Source organism: Agelaius tricolor, unplaced genomic scaffold, assembly GCF_023055355.1.
Source record: "Agelaius tricolor isolate 1412-34295 unplaced genomic scaffold, bAgeTri1.0.p SCAF_6, whole genome shotgun sequence".
NCBI classification, from domain to species: Eukaryota; Metazoa; Chordata; class Aves; order Passeriformes; family Icteridae; genus Agelaius; species Agelaius tricolor.
In genome coordinates, this window is record NW_027269266.1 from 3,527,471 (window position 1) to 3,537,409 (window position 9,939).

Sequence of the window (9,939 nt, forward strand, 5' to 3'; positions counted from 1 at the left end):
TCTTCATGGAACCTCTGTTGAAAATCTCACTGATGGAGGGTGAAATTCCCATGGGGACCCCTCACTTGGTCATTACAAGACCAAGAAATCTTGAGCCTGGTTTGTGCAAATCCAACTTTTCTGGCTTGAGCAGAGCTCCAGATGACTGCAATGACTTTACCCAATGGCCTTGGGAGTCATGCAGAGCAAACATACCAAGCTGCAGATCTTGGCTATGCTAAAAAGAAATAGGGAACAATAAAATGCTTCTCCTAGACATCCCACAGACAGAAATCATCCCACAATAAGATCAGGGAATCAGAAAGGGACTTCTTACCTTGGCTGAGGACTTGGAGAGCAGCTCCCTCCCCAGGGTCTGCAAGAGCCTCTCCTCTACCTGCTGGTGGCAGAGTTTTGGCCTGAGTCCCTTCTCCCATGCCTAACCTTGCTGCCTCAGACAGAGATGTGCTGAGCTGAAAGGCTACCTGAACACTCAAAAAATCCTCACACAGATGCTTGCCCTGTGCCTAACAAGCAGCTCTTCTTATCCAGCTTCTGAATGAAACCATCTGTTAAACAACTCCCCTGATCCACATCAGCTCTACAGGGGCTCTGGAATTACGACTGCAGTGAACCAAGGCAGCCAGGCTTAAAATGCATTATTAGGAGAATTCATGGGGACTCCATCATATCCAGAGAAATTCTGCTTTCTAGAATTATTTGGTTGAATATTTGTTTTCAGGACCTGCTGGCTACCTATTAGCAGTGTATTACCCTGAAGTGGCACTTCTAAAATAGCAAATTAACCTCCACAGGCCAGACAGCATCCTGCCCACAAGAGGATACCTGGAAAATGAACAACATTTGTTTTCCATGTAAGACTGCCTGGTAATGAATGGCAGCTTGTTACAGCCATTACAGACAGAGCAAAAGGGTGTTGGCCTCCTGACTGTTGCAGTGTGGTTTTTTCCCCTGGGTACCTCCATATTTTAAAGGAGGCTTCAGAACAAGGTGGAAAAAGTCAGACTCACTGTTCAGTGATGACAGCTGGTGGGTAGGGATGGTCCAAAGGCAAAATCCTGAGCTCCATCCCCCAGTGTGTAAGGAGGAGAATTTCAAAGGCACCCACCTGAGAGTGTCCTGGTTTTGAAGATGTAGTAACATTCATCTGTCACTGCAATTGCAGATACAAAACATGCAGTAAGAGTCATGATCCCTCCTGTTTAAATGTGCTGGCACCCCTGCAGGTGGAGGTGATGGCTTTCTTTCAGCTCCTAGAAATGGGAAACACTGTGTAAACAAGACCAGAGGCTGCATTGTGCAGGTTCCTGAGGTCTCTGTTACTGTTCCTAAGGAAGGGGCACATCTGCAGAAGTGAAGAACATGAAGACTACAGCAGCTTCCTTAATCCTGCTGGTGATTCACACAGTGGGCTCTGCCTCGGGGAGAACAGGAGAGATGGTTCTAGGGAAATCATATTGACAATATGATACTGCCTGAGTTATAAAAGGAAAATCCTGGTTACTGTAGGCAAATCAAAGCAGTGTAGCTTTATATCAAGTGCAATGTGCCTTGCAGTCTGCTGCTGGAGGTACCAAGGGGAAGGTTGCTTGTAGGACAGGGCTGATCTTGCCTTGCACCCCAGCCCCTTAACCTGGGCAGGCAGAGAGCTACATCCCCAATAACAGGGCAAAATTATTTTTAGATTTATTCTTTTCCCTCACATGATAACCAGAAGACTGATACCTCCATGACCATGGAGGAATCAGCACACATTGCCTTTCAAACTCTCGATCTCAAAAGCTTTTTCAGTTTGGGAGGATGATTTAATTGTTCACAGCTTAGGTGAGGATCAAAGCATTCAAACCTAAAGAGTTTCAGTTTGGGTTTCTTCTATTCCCGTGCAGTGTGAAAAGGATGCCCTTACAGGGTTTTCAGTTTATGGCTTGTGCTGCTTGAGGGGTCTGTCTGAAATATTCACAGATATTGCATCCATGGTGCTTTTCCCTTGCTGAAGTGACCTGAAGTTTGACAATTTCTGCCACTACTCAGGACAGGGGAAACTGGGGTCTGAAAGGAATAATTAGCATGAGGAGAAGAGCAGGCAGTCTAGGCCTCCAGAAATCTCCACATTTCTTTTGAAGACAATTAGCAGAGCTTCCTTAAAAGCTGTCATCAAGATTAAACCCAGACTTTGGTCCATCAGTTTTGGTACTGTTGAGACTGAGATCTTGTTAGCCACTGGCTCTGGAGGTGGCCTTTAAGGTCTGTACCCCTTCCTGCACCATATGATTCCTGCAGATCAGCTGACATAGACTTTAAATCCAACAGGAGCCTTCCCCCTCACCAAAACCACTTCCATACCATCAGCAGAACTCCTGGTCACCTTTGAGAGTCTGAAAGCAGCTAAAGATCCCAATGTCACATTTTAACAGCACTCCTAAAGCCTGTGCACACTCAACACAGACACACCATCAGAGTTACAGACCTGCAGGAACACACACCTGAAAATCTGGGTAACATCCTTCCAGAAAAACCCCAAAACTTCCACACCTCCCCCTTGATCTTTTGTTGTGCATTCAGTAATAGCATTCGCTGGAAAGGGTTTTGCTTATAGTTCTCTTTGATTATCACAGTGCCCTTTGTCAGATACTCACCTGGGCTATTTCAAGGCCACCTTCGACCACAGAAGAAATCCAGCCTGGGAGAACAACCAGGGGAGTAGCTGGATCTCCACCCACAGAGGTTTTCCTCTGAACAGATTGCCCTGAATGGACATAGATATTCACCTTCTGTCCTGTTCCAGGTGTTTTCTCTAATATTTCATATCAAGTCCCCTGCACTTGCCAGAGCAGTCCAGATCAAGAGAGAGGAATTTGTGCAGAAGAGAAGGCACAGTGTCATTTGGCAGCAAAAACAGCATTCACAAAAAGAGTCAGTTCCCAAGCACTTTCATGTGCCACTATCACAAGTATCTGTGCTGACCAAAATAGGCTCAAAGGGAACAGAAAAAAAAAAAAAGGGTATCATGGAAGTTCCATTCCCACTTCTGTCTCTGTGCCATTGAAGTCATCAAAACTTCCTCAAAGTGTAATGAAGTTGGGAAAGCAACGAGATAAAAAGCCATTTCTAGGAAAGGAAGACCAAAAACCTTCCAAAATGACAAATTCCTCATTTTCTTAATTCATTTTCTCCCTGAGAATTTGGAGCTGCAGAACATGTACCCATCGATGATGAGAGCAAAGGTAATAAACATTGCCATGTAACCTTGGCTGTTCCCTGCAAAATGCAGTTACCCAGAAGCCCAACCACCTAACATAAAAGGAAACTATCCACTTTAATTAGCAGAGCAATCAAAAGACTCTTACACAGGAAAGCATTTATCACCAAATAGAAAATGAATGATACTTTAAAATTAGAATATGCAGAATTCATAGCCAAAGGCACTCAGGGGAAAAAGAGCTTTGCACCAAACCAGACGGGGATTTTTTTTTTTGGCTTCAGTCTAATGAACTTTAACAATGGATATCAAATTCTGTCTGGCAGCACATTTTAGCAATGGATCTGATTTTTTAGAACTGCTAAGCAAACCTCACCAGTTACAGGAAGAGGAGACCAGCATTTAGAAAACCCTTATTAACCTGTATTCAGATCTCAAATTCAGATCCTTGGAAATCCAGTTTGTTTAAAAAATCTTTGCCTATACCTTCAAAATACAGTACAAATAAGCACCAGGGAAAATTAATTTTTCATGTTGATTAAGATTTCTTTGTGTCCCACTTAAATGTTGTGCAGGAAGAAACCAGGCAACACCACATTTTGTCATTAAGAGTTTGGGCAAAGCTTGAATTGGAAGATGACAGCAACCTTCTCTTGGTCTCCTTGTACTTAACAAAAAAATTGAAATGCCCAAAAATCAGGGAAGAGATAGATAAAAATACCTTCCTATCAGCTTGGAAGCTTACAGGGATATTGAAGTATAGAGGACTGGAGATGCTTTGAAAACAGTAGAAGATGCTGCCACTAAGAGGTCAGTCTTCCTAGAAATCATTAAAAAGCAAAATGCAGGGTTTTCCACTGGTTTTATAAATCTTGTCTTGCAAGGGAGCTGAAAGCTGTGGGGACTAAGCTTCAGCTCAGCCAAAATGCAGTTCCATACCAAGGCATTTCCATAATTACTGCAAAAAGACTAGTAAGTCAGCCTGCTACAGCCTTCCAAGTACAGATGGGATTATTTGATTGCAACATTTCAAAATGCACAAGCTTTGGTTCATATCAACACAATTCACCCAAGTTGCCTGAAGTCTGCAAAGTTAAAATCCCACAAATTACATCCAACAGGAAAGCTGGTCTAAAAGGTAAGGTCTTAATGACAGATTTACTCACAGTAGCTGTTTAGCTATTAAAGAGCATAAAGAGAAGAAGACAGGGTGTGGGTCCTGTTAAACAGAAGGGAGACAAATCAGGAAGTCAACCCATATTCAGCCTATTTGGTTTTGCTGTCTTCAAAGGCTCTTTAAGAAGATCTGTGATTTTTACCGATCCACTGGAGTTTTCATTATGTGCTGACTGTAACTTTTATAACTATGATATACAAAAGTAGCTTTGTCCAGGGAACGTAAATTTGGGTCCCCAGTGTGTTGCTGCAGCTGCATATTCCTCAGTTCTCATAGTTCCTCAGTTGGGAGTGAGCAAGGGATATCTGTGCTTTGGTTACTGTTGAACTCCCAATTCTTTTTTACCAACCCTTATAAGCAGGCACACACGTGGCTTAGCTGCAGCAGATTTGCTGGATCAGAAAGTGCTAATGCAGAACTGTGTAAACAAGAAATTCACGATCCAACAAGAAGGTCCTTGTCTGAACCCAGCCTCACTTCACATCTCCACACAACCAAGCCACTCTAATTCCATCTACTTCCAGTTGGTACTTGCCTTTTGCTTTTGGTATCCAGGATGTTCTGCGCTTCAAAGACACAATAACTACCAAGATAATTCCTGAAGCTCTGTGCACTAAAGATATAAATTTGTCTGCAGAGATTTCAGAAGCACTTAAAAACCCCTGTATATTACCATGCTGTTTGTGCAAAAAGCCCTCTTAATGCTTAAGTGCCCTCGGATGCCAAACTAGCATGGCCAGCACAGATATGAACAGGATAATCTAAATCATCCCTTGTTACATCCTGGTGGAACAAGGACTTCCTCGTGGCTCAGCAAAAGATTTGAAGAACTTTGTTCAGCTTGCTTGCTCTCACCCAGTACCTGGTAGCAGTCATGAGCCATGGAATAGGGAGGGTGGTATCTGGGTAGAGCCTTGCAGAGCAGGTCTAGTGCCATCTGCCAGGAGTGGCCTCATAATTACTCAGGATGGCAAATCCGTCACCATTTTTCTGTTCATGGTTTCAATGGAAGTGGAGCTGGAGGTGGCCTTCTGGGTAGTCATATCCTATGACTGATTTTTATTGTTTCCAAACCTAGATTTAAATGCCCCAAGCAATTGAGCTGCCACTGGAAATCATTCCATGGTGTAAGAGATTGCCTCGTGAAGAAATTATTTTGATTTCTAGGATTGCATTCCTGTGGCCCAGACTTCACCCTCTTTAGACTCTTATGAACATTATAAAATGGACATGTGGAGTAATGGGAGATGCCAGATCTACTTCTGAGTGATCTGAATTGACTGTGCAGCACCACATTGGTGCTCTGGCTTGAATCAAGCCTCCAGTATCCACAGGAGCATGGAGATCTGCCCAAACTCATTAGGCCTCTATCTCAGTTTCAATCACTGCTCCAGATTTGGTAGAGACACTCTTTCCAAACTTCTACTCTGCCTTACCAATGTCTCCAAGGTTATCTGTGTAGGGACAGCCCAAAGGATGTGCCTTTGCAACAAAACCAGATGCAGCTGTAGCCGGAATGGTTCCTACCTCACTGGAAAGTGTGGTAAGTATCTCCATTGTGAGTTTGCAAGGAATTGATAATGGCCTGAAATGAAGAAAAGAGTCATCCAAGAAAGAAATGTTGAAAATGTTGTACAGGCCATGGAAGCAGCAGCCTGACTATTTACGGCATTGAAGAAACACTGAGCTTCTGGTGATTGTTTGCAAACATGGGAAGGAAAAGAGAAAGACCCTTTTCAGAGAGGACTGGGGGCAGCTCTGCTACAGGCAAGGCTTGGGCTGTCCCTACCCACAGCCAGCACAGCTCCTGCAGTTCTGTGGAACTGTGCTCCAAGTGGGCACCTTTTGGCAGCACCTACCCCTCAAGCTGGACCTGTGCAGAAAATGGATCACCAGCTCCAGATAAACTGTATTTACCCTGAGCCCAAAAGTTTCTTGCCAGCCTTGGTGAAAGAACTCATCTCTGGAAAAAGGGATTGATAACACAAGGAAATAAATGGGATTTTATGAAGTCACTCCCTCTGCAGGGAGATGCAGTTGGTTGACAGCAGTGTGGAACATATTGTTCTTTGGCTTTGGCATCTCTAAGACCATTCTGCCCATTTGGTCTCACCTCCCTCATAATACAGACTGCAGACTCTCCCTATGGGAATCACGAATCAGACTCTTGACTTTTAGCTAATTTAGTGTATTTTCTAGGAACACATCCAGACTTGATTTAAAGCTGTCAGATGATGGGGAATTTAGGTAAGTTGTTCCAGGAGCTAAAAATGCCTATGGTTATGTGTGTATGCTCATTTTTAGTTTGAATTTTGAGATATTCAACTTTCAGCTACCATATTTCATCATGGATTTGATCTCTTCTGTTGGGGAGAAAACAACCCTATCCCAAATATAAGTTGTAAATATATAGCACATGGTTCTAATGCTGTTTGTAGTAATTCTACTCATGAGGAAAATTTACTCCACTTTGAAAGGGAAATGGGCCTCCTTGTACTTACTGAGCCAGGAGAGTTGTTGCACCCTTTACCTCACTGAGCAACAGCTTCCCCTGGTAGCCTTTAATCTGTGAGATGAAAGAGCCCTTCTAATACTGTATCAGGAAATTTACCTGCACAGTGTGATAAAGTCTCAAGTAAATTTCTGTTTGCTAAGTTAAACAGAATAAACCTCTTTTCTCCTCCCTCCCTCCCCTTTTATGGCTGGTGCAGAAGCTATGGGATGTTCCAAATTCCAGAAAACCCTGATTATCTTCTGTCCAAAGGCATTTAGTTCTTTCTTTCTCAAGTCAGAAATTGCTAAAGATGTACATTTTGAGATATGCTGCAGACAGGGATTATTATTTTTTTCTACACTACATAAAATAAGGAGACATGAACAGAATGTCTATTAGGAACACATATAATATGAAAGCATAAAAATCTTCTTGTTGTTAAAGACTTTTATAAGATGCTGTAGGATCGCAGGCTATTTACTCTGACATCTCTGCAAAAGTTGCTGAAGCTGCCAACATTAAAAAAAAAACCTTAGCAAAAACAGTGTCTTTAGGGATTTCTCCAGTGATAGTTCTTTATTTATGACTCCATTTAAAAAATTTAACTCAACGCATTTGTTTACTTATGATGGGATTGGCTTCCTCCCATCCCACATGCCTTTGTAGGGGAACAAAGGAGTGCCAAGAGCTAACCCTATAGCAAGCAGCCTCTTGGGATGAGTTAGTGCTCTCTCTCCAGCATTTTTCTCATTATGCCCAGGGCAGGGAGAGAGTCACAGCCTGGCATGTAGGAAGCTAAGAGGAAATTAATCCCTCAGGCTCACTGGGGGGCTCATGCCCAGCCCTTGTGACAAGTGAGCTGGATGGGCACAAGGTCAACTTCCAACACTGGAGGTGGTGGGGGGAGTCCAGAGAAAATTTCAACAAGGGAAAAACAGTCACAACCTGAATCCACAACAGCCAGCAAACCCTGACCCTAACAGCAGCCCCATCACCCCCAGGATTAACACCCCCTTTTCACCCCACGATGGATGCAAACCCCTACCACAGCCATAAAGAGAGAAATGTACCTGCTCCTTGCCCCCAGTCAGAAAAACCTCAGGGGATTTGGGGGAAAATAGAGCCAAAATGTAGGTGAGAAGGCAAAAACAAGCCAGTATGGGGCAGGGAATGGCAGAGATGTGCTCAGTCAGATCATCAAAACCTGCACCCATTCGGATTTCCGCAGTAGCGATGCCATCATCGTTCTGTGCTTTAAACATCCAGAAATGCCCAAACAGAGGCACCCCAAAGCCTGCTGTTAAAGCTTCCTGTACCTTAAATACCCTTGCAGTTTGCAGTAGTAGACAAGTGCACATTTTTTACATTAAAGATGGAATGAAAAGGTTTTGAACGCGCTGGATTTCTGCCTGGCTGCAGGACTGGATTGTGTTAGAGAAACTTCACAGAGCTTTCAAAGGGATTGTGTAAGGGCAGCCATGCCCCTCCGAAAAATAAATGTCCCTCTGGCCTGAGTTTTGTTTCCCCATTGTCTCCCTTCAGCAGCCCAGTAATCCCAGTGCTTTGCTGTTTTGCTTTGTGCTATTCAGAAGGAAACCCCTTACACAATGGGACCCCTTTGGCACAGGCAGGACATCAGGGGTGTTGAGCTGTGAAGAGCTCTGTCAGTTGTAAGCCCGGTCAGAACCAGCATGGGATGTGTTTTTTGTCCCCAGAATTTGATTGAAACAGGGAGGGGGAAAAAAGGAAGGAAAAGGGAAAGAAAAAGAATGCAGGGGCCAGAACTCTGCAGAACTCTGAAGTCTCGATAATAGCAGTAGGAATGCCCCATTTCCAAGTGCCACTTGCAAGTCCAGATACATGGGTGAGCAAAAGAAGCTGGAAATCCCAGTGCTCACTCCCACAGATGCCTCCCTGGCCCCAGGGAGCAGAGGATGCTGAGCCCTTCCTGAACCTCCCAAAGCCCTGGACATGCCACCAGGGACAGCATCAGCACACAATGCCCATTTTCCATCTGTCCTCTTTGAGGATGTGTTTTTGCCACGCAAGGCTGAATGTGGAGCTTGAATGTCTCCTCAGAGCAGTGATGATTTACCATGTTGGAATAAGTCTGTAAAGTGGCTTTTACAGAGCAGCAGGCCTCCAGCCAAGGGGCGTTTTTTTTTTATATATACTTCTGAATGGCAGAAATTGGCATTCATCTCTCCAGGCAGGTTTCTGAAATGTATACTGTCCTTTAAATGATTCCTTAATATTTAATATCATGGTAGGATGAAGTCTGATTTTATGGTTAAAAATGTCAATTTTCACAGCTGATTGAACTTGTTTAAATGGCAAGCAGTTTACTTGTATTGAAAACCATATAAACAAATCAACTTATTTACTGACATTAAAAGAAGAGGGTACTTTGTACTCCAAAGCCTTTCAGTTTTTGAAACTGAAAATGAGCTCAGATGACTAAGTTCATTTTGCAGTTTCCCCCCCAATGGCAGATTGATTGTAGTTTATAAAACAAGCCCATGTATCTGGCAGCAAAAGGAATTGCTTAAGATGCTAAGCCACCCTTTCAAAAGTCCTCCGTAATTAATTATCAGCTGCTTGCAAGTCCGTTCTGTCTTTCCTTTTGTTTGTATTACTTTATTGGTGACTATAACATACATATAATGAGAAAAGCTGTGTCTTATAAACATACAAATAAATCTTAAGACTTTAAGCAGGATTAGGCAAGCTAAAAAAAAAACCCAAACCCACCCTGAAATCCAGATGCGTGGAATCACAGAATCAGCTTTGTTAATGCATTCCTAACTCTGAAGCCAATTAAAGCATTCATGGACATGAAGGAACCAGAGTTCATACTGGCACAGATTTCCTCTGCCTCTTCATAAAAATAGCTGGAAGGTCCAGTCTGATGTCTGCGCTCTTAAGAAAAAAAAAAAAAGATAAAAAAAGAAAGGTATTTTATTTTGATTCAAGAGATCAGGGAATATAAAGAGATCTGGAGGTGGCTAGCTAGCCTCATTAATTGGTCTAAAGATTTTCCCAGGAGTTCTGGTGGATGGAGGAGTTTGA